Raw genomic sequence first — 17,087 nt, 5'->3', positions numbered from 1 at the left:
CTACCTCTCCTTTCTTCCATTACATACAAACGTAATGCCCTCTCTCTTTCAGCAGAAGCTCTCCAGATTTCTGCAACTGTCATCTGTAGTGCAGAATATTCATTTATTTCCAGACAGAAGGGAAGGCACGAGTCCACTCTGAAAAGCACTGCAGAAGCATGTATTGGGATGAAAACAGCAGCCCTGCCCACGCTTACCAAGCAGAGCACTTCCAGCTCTTTCTTTGCTTCTATTTCTGGATCCCCAGCTTAGAGAAAAGGCTGTAGGACCACCAGAAACATCAAGATGCTTCTGCTTCAGGAAACCTCCTTAAAACCAGAGCCTGTGCTTATGACACTTTCCTTATCATGTCATCCAAAACCCCATTATTTAATTCACTGGCACAACAGAAGTGGCTGAGTGCGACTATCACAGTGTATTTGATGATCACCCAGAATCTATTTTTTGCCTGACTACCAAAGTTCATCCCCTAGCTACTCAGAGCCATGCCACCTGAACAGCCCAAAGAAAAAGTAGCAGCTCTGAGCAGGCCAAGAGAAGAGGAACACCAGAAAGAAGCCCGTATACACTGGATCTGGAAAGAAGCCGATCTCTCATATCTAAGTATGAACGGCAATGTAAATAATCAAAGGCATGGCCATAAAAATGTGCAGCGATCAAAAGTTAGAATTTGCGTCACCCACTATAACAGATTAGATTTTCATTCCTGAAAATAATATGAAAAGTGGAGCATCTGAAACACTGCTTAAAGTGAAGTGTTTTTGATGTTCACGTTCAGTTATTGCACTTTCACTCCTGCTTTGAAAGATTAAAAACACTAATGTGGTCATAAGGGAATCCTCTGTTTAAAGCCAGAAACAATCAGAATCCACGGAGGAAGGAAGAAAGGGATTAATACAATCACCTCTTCTTGATCCTTGTTGTGTGTGCGAGGGGACTAACACATTGCCCAGTTTTCCACTGGAAATACCATTTCACATTGGCAAAAAAAGAGCCTTTGGAAACCAGTGAATGACTTTTTCATGACTGAGTATCTGGTTTATATTTGAGCATACAGGAAATAGATTCTCCTAATCAGCCCTTTTTTCCTACTGCCAGAAATATGAGTGTGCAGCTTTACAGCCAAAGCAAGCTGTCATCCACTCCTCTTATACTTGACTCCAAACCCCTACATTAATGCAATATTGCAAATGAGAACTTCAATGCAGCAGAGCCATGAAAAGCAAAAGTTAGGATCCCTCTGATACGTGAGTGCATCCTCCAATCTCCTTTTATCGAACATGCTTGGGTTATTTTTGTAAACAATTTAATCTAATTACAAACTCAAAGCAAACTCTATATAAAACCACAAAAAATGTAGGAAAACAGTATGATCTGTCCCCAGTAAACCTCTATAAAAAAATATACCTTTTAAACTTCTGTTTGCATACATCATCACCTTCTTCCTGCTTACAAAAAATAAAGTTATCACAAATTTCAGCTAGTGTAAATGTGTTCTTTTTCCAAAGCTGATTTTTTTTTTTTTTTCCAGACAGAAAAGACTCTTGGCCATTTGTGCATGACAGTGCAAGAGTCCTGGAGAATGGCTCTTACACCTTACTTAATGCACAGTCACTGAACAGATGGCTTATGTATGTGTCACTAATCCAAAAAATTCTACATATCGAGTTTATAATGTGCAGAGCAACTGCACAATTCATCAACACACGGTAAATTTGCAATATTTAGAGCTCTTCAGATTCACTCCCCAGGTCCAAGCTATATGGGCAGCCCCACAGAAATGGCACTTAGATACCAGCTACCAAATGCAGATGCTTGCCGTGCAACAGGAGCAAGTATTTTAATCGGAATCTGCAGGAGATAAAGGTCGCTGTATCTAACATCATAAGTGACAGATGACTGATCCATTTCCACTTCGTCTGCCAGTCAGGGAGGAATCCCCCAAAGGAGGGAGACATTTACATGCACACAAGGAACACTTTCAATCTGACTCAAAGCAGGCAACATGAAAAAAACTTTCAAGACTTATATTTTGAGGGGATCAGAATCTAGAAAATTTAAGCCCAGGTTGGAAAAAATGTGACAAGCATTTTAAGAAAAACATAGCACAATAGTTAATGTATTGTGATAAGACAGAAAACGCTCAATTTCCAATACAGGGCACCTGAACAAACGTTTATTACCCTGGCCCATGTGCAACCCTCAAGTGCCAGACTTTATATGCTAATGTACCTTACTTCAAAGGTTTCCTTAAGCTATATCAGAAAGCAAAATCTCTAACACAGAGAATTTTAGCACTGACAAAAATAGGGCTGTCAAAGTGCCATGCTGGCAAAAGGAAAAGACACCAAGAAGTGTTTAAAGATGTGAAACCTTTATCTCTCTCCAAATTGACTGTTGCTGTTTTCAGTAGTTGGAAAACTTATATCTAGGTGAGCTTTGTTTCATTTCAGGATAAAACAAAACTTGTTAATAATTTCCATTTCCTAAGACACTGATAGCCACCAAGTTTCTAAATTACTTTGTGTTACTTGGTGCTTGCAAATCAGGAATTTGATCTTTTGGCACCTGGCAAGAGACAGACAGAGACAAAGCATTGCAAAGAAATACTGTGGCAGCACAGTTTACTCTCAGAAGACTTGGGTCAGCTGCTGGGACTGCTTGGAGGATTGCTTGATGGAGGAGTTTAGAAGTGAATAAAATAAAAGAATCATTTTCACCAGGTGAGGACAAATTCCAACAAGATAAGGAGAGACCCCCTCTGAATAAACAGGCAGACCCCCCCCCACTGAGGATTCCCATGAGTAAGAAGAGAGTGTTAAGTGAAGAAGCCACTGAATTTGGGATCTCTTTTGCAAGTGATCTACATTTCCCACACTATTGAGGAAAAGCAAGATTGGAAGCTATATAAAAGGGTTTGCTTCTCCACATACATTTACTTTTACCCAACTATTAATCTCAAGGAGTTAAATCAGAAGTCAGATGCCTTCAGCGTTCAGTTTTAGGATGAAATGGTTGGACTAGATAGAGGATGAGGAGTCAGACATGCGTCCACAGAAACCAATGGCTGACCTTCAGGTTCCAACTCTACCTAGGTGCTGCTTAGGTCCAAGTTTATTCTTTAAAAGCCTGTCCCAAGACAGCAAGCACAGGCAATGTTTGTATTCTTCAGGACCCAGAGAGTCTCAGTGTGTGATGATGCAGGGGCTGGTTGCTTTACAGCAGCTCACTGAGCAGCCACGAACAGACTTCAGTTGTATCTGTGTTAACAAGAGTGCAAAATTCCATTTATAAACACAGCATAAAAATTATGAGCCCAAAGATTGCCTTTACAAAACGTCCTGAGTTTGTTTTGGAAACAAAACCAGGATGTTTAAAAATCTTGTGTACAGTAACTGTTGGATGACACAGAACAATGACATAAATAGGGGTATCAGAGGGGCAAGTAGGCAATTTCGTATCTTGTGGTTGAATGTGAACAGAATGATCTGAGATTGTTGTAAATAAAATTTGGTCAGATTCAGCTCTGATTCAGAGCCTGCTTATTTTGCAAGTGTTACTAAAGCTATGCACGAGTGCAAGAGGAGAAAGAATGACGATTGCATGCCAGGAGACAGACCTGTCAGGAGCAGTTCTATCTTGCATTAGACAAGCCAATACTCTTGAAAAAAAAGAAATGATCTTTCAAGCACACTTGCGGGAATAGGTATCTAAAGGGCAACTGGCACAGTCTAAGTTATGTCCACTGATAACTGGAAAAGATGAGCTTGAAAATACATTACCTCTGCCTACAAGCATTCCTTCTTTGTGTCTTTAGACTATTCTGGCTACAGCAGTATCGCTAAAATTCCTATCACCACATAAACCTAAGCTTTTCTCCTTTCTGCCCTAAAACCTTGCAAACTAAAATGATCTTGCACATCCAATTGCAACTTTCAAACCTGTTTTATGACCTGTTTAGAGTCAGCATACTATTGCTGAAGGTACCACTGGACTTGGTCTGTAATGTTAAAAACAGATTATATTCTGGAAAATTACTTGGTTTTGGTTATTAGCATTCATGGCTGGTGTTCACTGCCTGGAGAAAAGCCAGCTTAGAATAAGAAAATAGCCATATATTCATCTAGAAAAAATACCTGTTAATATTTACTCCTGCGTTCCCTCAAGTTTACTTACTGGTACTGAAACCCACTGGGATGATTCTCATGATAGTAACACGGAAAGCTATAATCTATTTGGGAAAAGAGAGGGCAAAGAGGCAAGTAGGTTAGGGGGCTTTGGATGTGGTGGAGGTTGTTTCATGTTGTAGGTAGAACTTCCTGCTTCCTAGCTGGATTGCCAAGCTGCAGAAGACCAAGAGCATGCACAGGTCAGAAAGTGGGGACAACAGTAAGGCGAGATACCATTTGTTCATTTCACAGTCAATAAGGTAGCATACAGCAAAAATCCTAAAAGACTTGGATAAAGAGATCTCTGCTCTTTTGGTAGGTTGTAATAAGGCAAATCATACCAAAGACATTCCCAGCCCCTAAAAAAGGTAGATGATAATTGCGTCAACCTTCAAAGAAAGACAACCCAAGTAACTTAGAGACCATTTATAATCTGAGATCAATACAGACGAAAAGAAAATATTTTCAGGGTATTCAACTGATACAAAACCAAAGAACAGTTATTAAATTAATGCCAGACAGCATGGATTTCTGGAAAATAGATCTAGTGAAACTAAGCAGGTTTCATTTTCTGCGTATAATGCATTTATATGATTAAATAAAGACTTATAAAAAATTTACATCAATATTTGTGAGGCATTTAGCTTTGTACTAACCAAAATTCTGATTATAAATTCATGCTAAAAATAATCAATAAGGACACGTTCAAAGGACTGGCTGATCTCAGAGTCATCACCAATGTAGAAGCGGGGTCTATTAGTGGCACCTGCATAAAGGCTCTGCAAGAACACATTGATGTGTTCTCAGTAGTATCCAACACCAAGCTGAAGCATTTCTATACACAACAGCACTGACATCAAAATCAGTTTAAAATTGTGACTTAACTTTAAAAGATATTTTAAAATTGGAGAGAACATAAAAAAAAAAAAAAAAAAAAGATTCCTAGTAGGCAAATAAAAGTTCAACCTGTTGAACTTGAAGAGAAGCTCTGAGAACAGGCTATACTGCAGCTTCCTTGTACCTCCACTGGAAGAGGACACCAACATTACTTCAGCAGAGAGAGGCATAAAAAAATTACTGTAGACAGAAGTACAAGAAAGGATGATTAAGTAATGGTCTGAATTACTAAAGGCAGTAACATTGGATAATTCAGCTCTCGGTACCAACAGATTAGGAATCAGATGTCTTTCCAGAACATATAAAATGGCAAAGAACAAATTTGTGGTAGTTACATATGATTTATTGACTTAACACGGGGTAAATGCACAAAGTGCAATAGCCTGTGATATACAGGAGGATCATAAAACTTTTTCAGCAGACCCTTCCTGTCTTAATCTGTGTCACCAAAAAAAAAAAAAATGTTAAAAAGGTGAGATCCAAAGGCAACAACTGTAATTTTAATCTTTATAAAAGAAATTTAACATTAACATTGCTTCAACAGTGAAAAGGTTTTATTTATAGAAATAAACAAGTAAAAGTCATGCCATTCTTCTCTTTCACTTACTGTATTGTCTTGAATACCGCTTGACTTGCTCTTGCTGACAGGAGGAGAATAAAGTAGCATGTGTCCAGTACAGTACAACACGAAACTGATAACATTATCCTGCCTGAATGTCAAGTTTGCTTTGGTAGCGCATGACTGATATGAAACCAGAGAAAAATCAACAACAACAAAAATCCCCAAGATGCTTAGGGGGAGGGAAGAAGGAAAAAAAAAAAAAAAAAAAAAAAAAAAACAGCTAAAATGAGCAATTGATCTCAGGCAAGACATTGGGGTCAAATTTAATCATATGCTAAGAAAAAGCAAGCATGTCTCAGGCAAAGTGGATTACCTTTGCAAATGAGCAAGCACTGAAAGGAGAGTTTACTCAATTCTTTATACTCAAGGACTGGAAACAGCTTGGAAAGAAGCACTACTGATAAACACAGCAGGGCAAGGCCTCAGAAACAAACTGGAAGACAGGTAGCAACATAAAATGGCAGGAAAGCCTGTGCTAGATAGAAGACATCAGAAATAAAATATTGCCTGGCATAAGAAATTCAGCTGTATGAACAAATTACAGAACTAGATGGAAGAGGAAGGTCAGAACACAGTTGCTAGAGCACTCCATTTTTTTCCCTTCTTTAAAAAAAAAAAAAAAAAAAAAAAAAAACAGGGTCTGACAAAGTTTGCCTGTTGGATCACAGCATAAGCAGCTTGCCAGGCAAGAGGCTGAATAAAACAAAGCTTGCTGTGCTTCTGTTTGTTCAACACTACTGCCTGCACAGGGAGCTGGAAATATTACCTTCAGAAATTACAGCTAAATTTCACCTTCTAGGACAAGAGTAACAACATCCTTGTCACGAACCGATGGAAATAACAACACCAAACTCCTGCCAAAAATACAGAAAAGCTGCAGTGTCAATGAAGCTGTATTTACATTTGAAACCGTTGCCCTGTGTGAAACAAAATACCAAATCCCTTCCAGTTGGTATGACACAGACAGAATCTCCTACTGACACTAGTAATGAAGGTGGTCTATGAGGAACAAATATGTGAGGACTGAGAAAAAAAAATATGAAACTCAAATACACCTAAATGAGCTTGATAACCAGTTGATATTCCAATGCTCGAGGAAGAAATTGCCTGCCCAGGTATCTTGAAAATTGGATTTGGTTTTGAGTAACTTAGGTGACCCGTGACTAGGTCACCTCAATCCTTCATATAATAATAGCGTGACCTTTACTGAGCAGGCAGTATATGGCCTTTTCTTCACAGTCCACATTTACACTAGCTGTGACAGATGAGGAGCTTGACTAACTGCTATCATCATCTAATCTGTTTCACTGACAAGCACAGTTAGGGCTCGAGTACTCACTGCCTTTATACATACACTGCTCTTTTTATCAGATGAAATATTCCTTCTCGATTCCTGAATTTGATGAAAACCTGCTTTCCTTTTTTGCACATCGGACCTCACAGAGTCTTGAAGGTTCACACAGCAAACAATTTATTTCTTCACTAATTCAGATTTCTACATGAACTTCATCAACAGTCTAGATAAAATAGCAGGTGATAATATCGGTACTTTGGCCAGGACTAGCAACAGGACGATATTGCTAGTTGATGTCAGCAAAGAGTTAACCTAAGGAAAGCCAGAAGCAAACAAAGCACTGTATAAAACAGTGAAGGATTCAGAGCAAATGTGAAATGGGCAGCAAAGATATCAAATAACAGTTCTGCGTTTGGATACATTCCTACAAATGACATCTTAATTAGCTATAGGAAGGCTAAGGATTACAAACCAAGTGACTGAAAAGGTCTTTGTCCCATGTCGTCTTCTCATGAAGATGTTCAACCTAGAAAACCATTCACTGGCTCTGTGTGCCATGCACCACCACTGCAGTTCCCATAAAACCAGTTTTACAAGTGCCACCTCATCTAGTCTGTCAATATTCCTCCGTCAGATGGGCACATTCGGGAACTTTTACAGTATATCAACACTGAAGAAATTCTCTGGTTCAAAACATCAGGTAAGGGTTTTCTACTTTGACGCAAATCATGAGAAACAATAAATATTGAAAATTGAAATCTCTTGTAAAGAAACACTGAAGATAAAGAGGGTACTGTATTAAGGTTTTACAAAAAGTGTATTATTGAATTCATGGGACTGCCAGAACTCTGGATAGTTTCACTCCATGACTGTGCTCTCAGGTTTCAGCAATGTACAAAGAATTCATTTTCACCTTTTAATCTTATGGATTAAATATGTTTGCGAAATATTTGGACCAGAAAAGAGACCTCCCAGTTTATAATTCACATATTAAATAAGACCTCCTGCTTTGAGCAACTTTCCTAAATGTTGATTTAACAAAATTCATCGCTTTAAATGCATGGATTATGATTTTTGCACCAAAATATATGGTTCCCAGTGTATAAACTGTCATACTTGATGAAATGAGGGCAGATTTTTTTTTTTTTTTATAGAAAAAGAAAATATTATAGAACTCTAAACAATGAAAAAATTACAGGCACCACAGACGAGAAACAAGAAGTATGCAAAGTCCACTTCTGGGAGAGCCTTTCTACCAATAACAACCTCTGCCATCATTAAATATTCTGCCTCTTAGTTCTGTAAAAACTGAATAACCCAGAAATGCCCATAGAAAATACATTTGGTTGTTACTTTGTGAAAAAAACAGTTGTTTTGGTTTTTAACAAGTGTTAACCTCAAATTCACAACACCAAATAAACTTACCTGGGTTTTCTGCTTGTCTGCAAACGATGAAACGTCAACAACCTCTCTACACCAAAGTTAGTATATTCTTCTGGTGCACTGTTCAACAAAGGATTAACTGATTTCAATGTTATAGACGTCGAGGGATTTGAGGGCACCAAGTTCCTCATAAAATGTGCTCAAAATTGGCAGAACTGGACTTTTCCAGTGCATGTTTGAACCTATTTATTTTTAAATCTTCCCATCCTGACCCTGTAGCTAGTAGAAAGAGGCCAATTTTAGGAATTGCAATCCATTTGATTTAAGGTCTAAATGCCAAAACTCGGCTACTTCTCAAAGGATAGAAGGCAAGTAGAAAGATAGGGTACAAGAATTATCTTTCCTTAAACAAAAGAAAAAAGGACGAAATGCAGTGAAGTCATGGTGAAATGATAGCATGTTGAAAAGGAGAGAGGGAAGTATATGTGTACAAGCAGTGCTAGACCCAGCTAATAAGACACAAGATATAAACAGCTACTTGTTTTTTACTCAGTTTTACTGCAGTTGACATGTTGAATACAATCTCCAAAGTTGGAAGACTTTCTCACAGAGACATTAGAAAAAGAAATTACATGTTTTGCTGTTCATGTGCCACTTCTAACTTAATGCACTTAGCTGGAGACATGATGAGTAAGAGATTCAGACAAGAAAATATTTCAACAAGCTCTCTAAGCAGAAAAAAACGTCTGACCTTGTTCATGGTTTTACTTTCTTATTTGATACTAGCTCTAAGGAGACAATAATGCCCTCAAGTCTTTTTTTTTTTTTTTTTTTTTTTTTAATTGGAACAGCTTAACTTGCTGAATTGCATAACATTTGCACCAACTTGCAGCTGTCTATGAAATTATTCCTTCATTACAGACGACCCATTTCAAACAAGGCAGCCCACACCGTTGAGAAAGAAGTCTTGCCCCTATTATATGCCTTCAATATCCCGGCTCTAATGGAGGATAAGAAAACCCCTTTGGTGCAGGGGGTCTCAGAGTTACCACAGTTAGGGTCTGCCACCTCACATGAAACGCTCCTTCCAGCCCCACGCTTTCCATCGAAATAATCCCAAAGAAAAAGACTGGAAGTCATTGCTTTGCCTGTGCGTAACCAATTATGCAGTATTAAAAGCGAGGGGGTCATTCAGAGGTTAAAGTCTAACACACGGTCCTTAATTGATCCAAACTGGGGTGGGAAGCTGATGTAGCTGGTACAAATGCTAGAATCACATTGTAATCGTTCTAAATTAAAAGCCGCGCTCTCGCTCCCTCTCAAGCCCCGGTACAGTTCAGCAGGCATGCTGCCAGCTGCACTAATTAAACCACTTGCAATTACCGTCCCCACACACCTTCACGACAGGCCTTTCCAGATGAAAGGTCTCGTGTCTGATTTGCATCAGCGCGATCCCACCAGAGGCCGAGATATAAAGTGTCTAAAGCGAGTGTTTGAAGTCGTCTATCTGCTGCAGCACGAGGCAGCTAGAAAATGAGAGCATGGGACCCAGGAGGTTTTCAGCTGCTGTTTACCACTGGTGCCAAGTTTCAGAAAGAACTTTATCTCACTTGAGAAACACTGTCTTCTACTCTGGAAGGATTTCCATTTGCTAAACTCGAAGCACATTACAAGTTATTCAGGCAAGGCTGACCTTCAGACACATGCCTGGCTTTGCAGAGAGAGCAGGGGGTTGAGGAGCATCCAGTCCCTGCCACCGCCAGCCCATCATCCATTCAGAGTTGCTCTGTAGTACCAAGCAGCCACGAGCAGAGGAAATGAGGCAGAATATTTTTTTTTCCCCCAAAAAAAAGAGCAGTTGTGGACCTCTTATTACCTACTAGCAAACAGGATTCTCTGCGGAGAGCAGTATGGCTTATATTAAAAATGTAGGTTAAAAAGGATTATATATTGTAGGAGTGAGAAAAAAAGAAAGCACAAACAGATGACTCTAATTGAAGACATACTAGTTTTGAATCCAATTAAGCTTTTACAATTGCTCACAGTTTTATCAAACATTTCTTTTGAATCATTTTCATTGCCCAAAGGAAAAATGTTACTAAAACCAACTAACATGCACATATGTATTACTGAGTCAAAGGAGAATGAGCCACACAAATGTTTTCCAAGTCCATCAGATTAGAAATCTTGCAGTTAGGAAAGATTTCAGACAGCTAATATTAATTTGGCTTGGTTTTAACTTAGACTTCCTCTGGATTTAAAAAAAATAATCAACACAATAGCTAAGACAATCAGTTCAGGTAAACTACAATTTGCCAAGGTTTCAATTCCACAGTCTCCTGAAAGCTTTAGCAAAGTATCTTTTTCTATTCCTGTAAATCTTTAAATACTTCCAAAGTCATGAAAATGTCTATATACAACCATTTCAACAGTTGGTGCCTCAAAAAAAAAAAAAAAAAAAAAAAAAAAAGAGCATTCTTCAAATGCAAATTTCATTCATAGCTTTTATTTTCAAAGGCAAAATCTAAATTAACACTAAAATACCATAAATACCATTATCTATCCAGGATGTACAGGACCATCAGCAACTGAGTTTTGTCTGGGAGGGTAACAAAACCAGAAAAATGAGGTTCATGGAAGCTTATACTATGATTTTCTAGTCAAGTTCTTATGCACTAGGAGATTGTGCAACACCGAAAAATACACACTTGAGGCTGATGAAAGGACAACCATATCTCAAAAAATCTAGTCTAAAACAAGCAGGATAGAAGACACTCATGAAAAGGAAGCTGCATATCTTTACAGCCACAAGAGCATCTTAATAAATAACAACCAAAATAATTCAGCTGAGAGTCTGTATGTATGTTGTGTGGTGACAGACTGTTAAGACATACCTTTTCTCAGCACAATCAGCATCTCAACACACTTGACAGACTTCTTCAAATCAGACACAACCTGTATGCATCACCTGAACAGTCGAGACAGAAGGATGGGAATCGAGGGCAACTGTTTAAAAAGTACAGCCAACTGGCATGTTTGTTATTACTTTGCTACTACTCTTACCATAAAGACAATCTAAACCTGCATTAAAACTCCATCAGGAGTGTGCTGAAACAGGCTGTAGGACCACGATCCACTGAGCATCCAGGCCTGGTCCCTGTGCCCTGGGACACGCTGCAGCCCTGGTGACTTTGCCGTCCCTTTCCCTGGCACTGAGGTTGGCACCTGGCCCAGCCTATAATGCCTTAGGCCTAGGACCAATTCCTGCAGTTTTAACAGAGCAAGTCTTTTTTTCTCCCCTACAAGCATTTCAGGGCCTATAATAAGCAGCCGGAGCCGCCAACAATATTCATATTAAAATGCACACACACAGAATGCCATCTCGTGCTGCAACCCACCCATCTGCAATCCTGTTACCCAGCAGGTTGCTATATTCAAGTTTCAGCAGTGCAGCATCTTGACATGCACTTCCTGAAGCCTCCCTTAAATTGCAGTTAACAGATTTTAAATGTGTACAGATATTACGCATGGTTATATCAACACCATTTTTGTAAGAGCATACATGGTTTAGAATAAAGGTGACATTCTTTCATCTACTAGTTTTATCCTTGATACCTTAGAAGATATGATAGGCACTTGGGTGGTAAATGTGAATTATTTGTGCTAGGACAAAGTCTTCCTCCTCCACAAAGAGCAGCTATGGGACCTATCCCACGCTATATAGTAAACAGAAGCACATCTGCTAACTCAGGAGCAGGTACCACGAGTGCTACGTATGAACAAGAACGCATCACGGAGGGCAGGGACGTGAAACTAAATCAGAGACTACCTATGCAAGTCTGATGGTGCAGCAGTTGAACTTAAGCATGCCTCCAAATGCCTCCTGAACATAGGAGGTATTTTTGGATTTTTTCTCAAATTAAACTGAAAAGAGTAGTTCCTAAAGCTTGAAAATGGATTATTTAATTTTATTTTATTTTTTCTGGCATTTTACTGCAAACACTCATAAGACTGTTTTCAGGTTAAGAAAAACAAGCACAGGGAAAATGCACAGGTTAGAGTTCGTTCTTGAAATTTCGCCCAGAATTGCTAAGTGTTAATCTCTGGAGGAAAAGCAAACTAATTCTATAAGAGTGGCTCTGATTTGAGGCCATACAATCTGTTTCTCACATCTCTCAAAGATTTCATATAGATTTTGACAATCTACCAATTGCACAAAATCCCATGAAGATTTTATTCATTAAACCTAATGATTCCAGCAAACTCTTCTCTTAATAAGCTTTTGAGAACATGTGCCAATAGCAGCACTCCTGAGCTGCAGACTTAACATAGTTATGGCAGCTGAAATTTAGCTTTCCTCAAACATGAGCAAAACCAATACATTAGTATCTACTTAGAAGAGAAAATGGTAACAGAAAATGGGACTTATTAACAGCTAATGCTTCTTAAAACAAAGTAAAATAGTTCAATAATGTCACCCAATAATGTCACCAGTCACATTCTGTGAACGTTTTGAAATAAAGGCTGCACATCACAGCTCATTTCCCACTTAATTTGTGTACACAGTTAGAAAGTCACAATTCCACATAACAGCCTCCATTTAGCATTTACACACTAAATGGAACATGATTTTTTTTCTCCTATTAAACTATCAGAGTTATTTACTTATTTTTGCTCAAGGGGGTGAGGTGGGTGGAAAAGAGAAGAATGGTTTTGCTCTTTCTTCCCTAATCTTGCTGTTTAACCTTATGCAAAATATCCTACAGTTTATTATGCTTACTGCAGCATTAGGACAGGTATTAGAAGGGATGCTTCAGGAAGTTACACTAATTATTCAGCTACATACCCAGGCATAAATGCAAGGAACTTCAGTCACCGTGGGGCATAACAGCTCTGCAGAGCATCCCCCACCTCCACCATTAGAGTTCTCTACCCAGGTGAGCCCTTCAGCTTCTCCTGCGTGAAGCCCACTGTGGGTCCTCACTCTCTACCTTCCCCCAGCCTATGAAAATACAGAGCTTAAGGAGTGGCTCCTCACACTTCTCTTTTTTCCCCATCAAAAATACATTTGTCCACTTTGAAGGTTGCCTTCATTTCTAGCTGCCCAGAGGGCGTAAACCCTTCTGTCCCTCTTGACTGAGCAGGAGACAGAGAACACAGACATGGTCCTGTCCAGCCTGCTGTAGGTAGCCCTGCTTGAAGAGGGGGTTGGACCAGAACCCCTCCAGAGGTCCCTTCCAACCTCAACCATCTTGTGAATGTTCTCCTTAGGTTTTAACTATGATGAAGGAACTGGCCAAAGCCCACCACAGCTAGATGTAATTGAGATTCCTTTCTCTTTGGGAAAAAACCAATAAGGAGCATTCACCTTGAACCCCAAAGTCTGTGAAAAGGGCCAGACTTCTAGGGAACTGAACTCTACTTTTTCCTCCTGTCCATCACCATCCCCTACAAAATGAATAAATAAATAAAATAAATAAAGCAGAGACAATGAAACACTACTTAAACCAAGGGATGATCTTCAAGAAGTTGATCTTTGCCTGTAGTCTTCTATCCTGCACCAAGCCTTTCCAGCTCAGTGGAGCTGGAAATAAGAAATTATACCCTTGTAAGACACCAGCAGGATGAGTGTAAGACTCACGCATAGCCAGAAATGTCTTAAAAAGCTGTGTAATGGGACAATCAGCAAGCTTCTCTAGGTCATAAGAGGCAAGGTGAAAGACAGAGGCAATGTCTAGCTAGGGTAGTCATGGGTCTTAAAAAAACACAAGCACAACAAGCAGTGAAAGGATTACATGGCCTGATCTAGCACCACACTAAGAATCAGCACCTTGTGAGGTAAGGAGTAATGGACTTCTGCCTTGCCAATAATTGGGGTTTTCTGAAAGCAACAGTGTGCCCTGACACCAGACAGCACTTCTGCACTAAGCCCCATACATCTGGCATGAATTTACAGAGATGCTGACCCATAGGGATGAAGCGAACATCCTCCAAGCCCTACAGACCAATCCTTACCCCTTCTGTTCAAAAATATAATTCAGACTTTTTGCTTTCTCAAAAACACGTATAACCACGTTTACACCTGATTTAAGAACTGCATAGATAAAAACTTTAAGTTTCATGAAATGATATAGTTTCATGTAGTTTTCTATCAGTATATGTATTTATGGTCAAACTCCTCAGTCAGTGCAGAGATGAGTAAAGTGCCAGTCTTAGTAAAACAAAGGTGGGCTGTTAATATTAAACTGCTTCTTTCCAGATTAAGACACTTCTATTTTAAGACACTTTTTTTTAAAATCCAAAAGCATAGATTTTTTGTATTATTGTTACTTTCTTTTATACCCAAGGCCCCATCATTCAAATTAAAGACAAATATTGTTTTTCTAGTTCGCTGCTATTATACCATCTGTTTTGCCCCCCATGATCACTGTCCTTTTTTCCCCTCCTTTTTCCATCCCTTATGGCCGCGGTGCAAAATACACCATCAGTCCAGCTGACGTAAAACGCTGGAGCTGTACACAAAGCAAGCAGTGAATTAGACCCGCAGGCCTGATCTCCCACACTGTAGTGCCTTTCTACGCTGGAGCGCATAGCCCAGCCTGGAATGTTATGGTTGGATGCGGTACAGGTCTCTGAACAAAAAATATATTAAAAAAAAAAAAAAAAGAAAAGAAAGAAAAAACCGCGTTGTTTTCATTCCCGATGTGTTTACATAAAGGCTCTAAAGAACACAACCTGCAGGTTATTTCTAACCCCTGCTCTGCCCACCAGCCGCCTCCCCAAGCCATGCCCCAACCACAGCAGCCCACACGACGAGCCCCCACAGTGACAACCTGCAGTTCTCTGCAGCTGCTGCACTCCAACAGCTGGCAATAAATTACCAGGGCTGCATGCTCCCAGCCCTATCTGTCAGAGCTGCAGAAAGCAGGCAGAAATGGTTAATTGCATCTGAGCCCGACTGCACTGCCAGGGCAGTTTTTGTTACAGCATCATCATCTGGCGCTCAGGCAAAACTGGCCAACAAACCCATTTTTAGCTGGAGTAATGTTTGTAATGAATTAGCTGGTATTTATCTGACTCTAATATGGATCATTGAACTTCACCCAGCTTTTCCTCGCAAAACAGTGCGAAGCACAAACTGGCAGTCTGCACTTACTTGAATGCTTGCACATCACTGCCGGCATCGCCGCAGACAGAGCGAAGAAGTATACTTCCTACCAGCACTCCTGGGGCAGGGACTGTGATTTTGCATTGTTTTACAAGCACTCAGGGCATGGTGGAGGTCTTCAGACAGCAGTTCAAAGCAGCACGGCAAGACAAACGATGAATAATATGAAAAAGGAAAACAATCCCTGTTTTCACGTGCCCTGCCACAATGCTGTTTACTCAGCTAGGACAGCTAAATGTCCAGATTTAATTAGGCGAGAAAGACTTACCCCAGCAGGTCTGCTGTCACTTCTGCTCGTCACTTGGCACACATTGCACAGAGCAAGGAAGCTGTTTCAGCCCACACTTCCAAAGGTGTTCTTTAAATTTGGTACCTGTTACGACCCATAGACAAGCAGATGGAATGGGATACCTGGTGGTAGACAGCCTTCACACCATGAGGTAGGGCACTGTCTCAGAGCAGCTTTCAGCTCTGAAATTCTGTCTTTTCCTCTCATTCTGAAGCTCCTGAATATGCAACCCGTGAAGACAGGTGGGCTTCTGGTAAAGGGATGGACAGCTGAGAAGTTCTTGTGCATGGCATCTTTGCTCAAACACCACATTCCATGTTCCTTGACTTTTGTTGCTTGGTTTTGTGTACTTCATAGAATTATTGAGGTGGCAGAAGTCAAATGTATTTCAAGTGCCTCCTCCTAAAGTTGTGAAAATAAATTTCTGATTTTAATCGCCCACATCAGAAAATAAATTCAGGTCCCTCTGCAGACACTGTCCTAGCACAGCATACATTTGTGGTTTGTTGTTTCTTTTCATCTTAGTTTTTCCCCTCTCCATGTATTTGAATAGGACAAATCTACATGGCTATTTAGATTTAACTTCCTCCATCAGCACTTCCCAAGATGACAGCCTCTCATCCTGAACAGCTAATGTCAATCTAGCTGGAAGCCTGAGATCCTACAGGCACTGTGAGCACCACATCTTACGGGTAGTCATACAGACCCAACACAATCCCTGACCACTACATAAGCCTAGCATACGTGGCCACTCTAGCCATGGTCCCATACAGATCGATTCCTGACTAAATTAAATATTCACACGTATGACACTGGTAATTTGATTTTACATTAAAAAAAAATGCTTCTTAAGAGGTATCTGTAACAGAAACCACTTTTCCAGAGCTTTTAGCTTTACTAAATGTTTATTTTTATGCTCCTAGTCCATTAAGGTAGTGTCAAAGAACTACTTTGTGTTGCTCATATTACACACTGCTAACTTTTCATCTGAAATTCACATTTAAGATTCTTAAACTATGAAGCAATAATCAGTATATTTGCAAAACCATATTTAAAAAACAAAGAAAGCTGTACAATGAGTCAGCTAGTCACCTATTATTTCTAACACAACTTTCACGATATTTTTGAGCCAGAGGCAGCATATCTGGTTTTGGTGCAGAGTGTCACACATATACTTGAAATTATCTATGAACTTGCAGCAACAGTAATATCCCAAAAAGGGATTTAAATGTTTCAGTCTTCAGTGCTCCTTAACATGGGCACAT

The 17,087-nt window shown here is 39.7% G+C and overlaps 1 protein-coding gene across 14 annotated transcripts in view; it reads right to left on the bottom strand.

The window, feature by feature from the left end:
* The window catches only part of BMPR1B (bone morphogenetic protein receptor type 1B), a 260,808-nt gene that overhangs the window by 161,195 nt on the left and 82,526 nt on the right, over positions 1–17,087 (bottom strand). The window contains exon 3 of one of the 14 annotated variants that reach the window (XM_084516977.1): positions 15,802–15,906. The exons of 11 other annotated variants lie outside the window; for them this stretch is intronic. The gene's annotated coding sequence lies outside the window, so the exon portion shown is untranslated. Of the gene's footprint in view, positions 1–5,135; positions 5,155–5,673; positions 5,732–15,801; positions 15,907–17,087 lie in introns of those variants that run through there. 2 more of the 14 variants (XM_084516968.1, XM_084516969.1) reach the window with 2 other exon arrangements.

This window comes from Aythya ferina (genome assembly GCF_964211825.1).
Source record: "Aythya ferina genome assembly, chromosome: 4".
In the NCBI taxonomy this organism is placed as follows: domain Eukaryota; kingdom Metazoa; phylum Chordata; class Aves; order Anseriformes; family Anatidae; genus Aythya; species Aythya ferina.
This window is presented reverse-complemented; position numbering and strand designations above follow the sequence as displayed.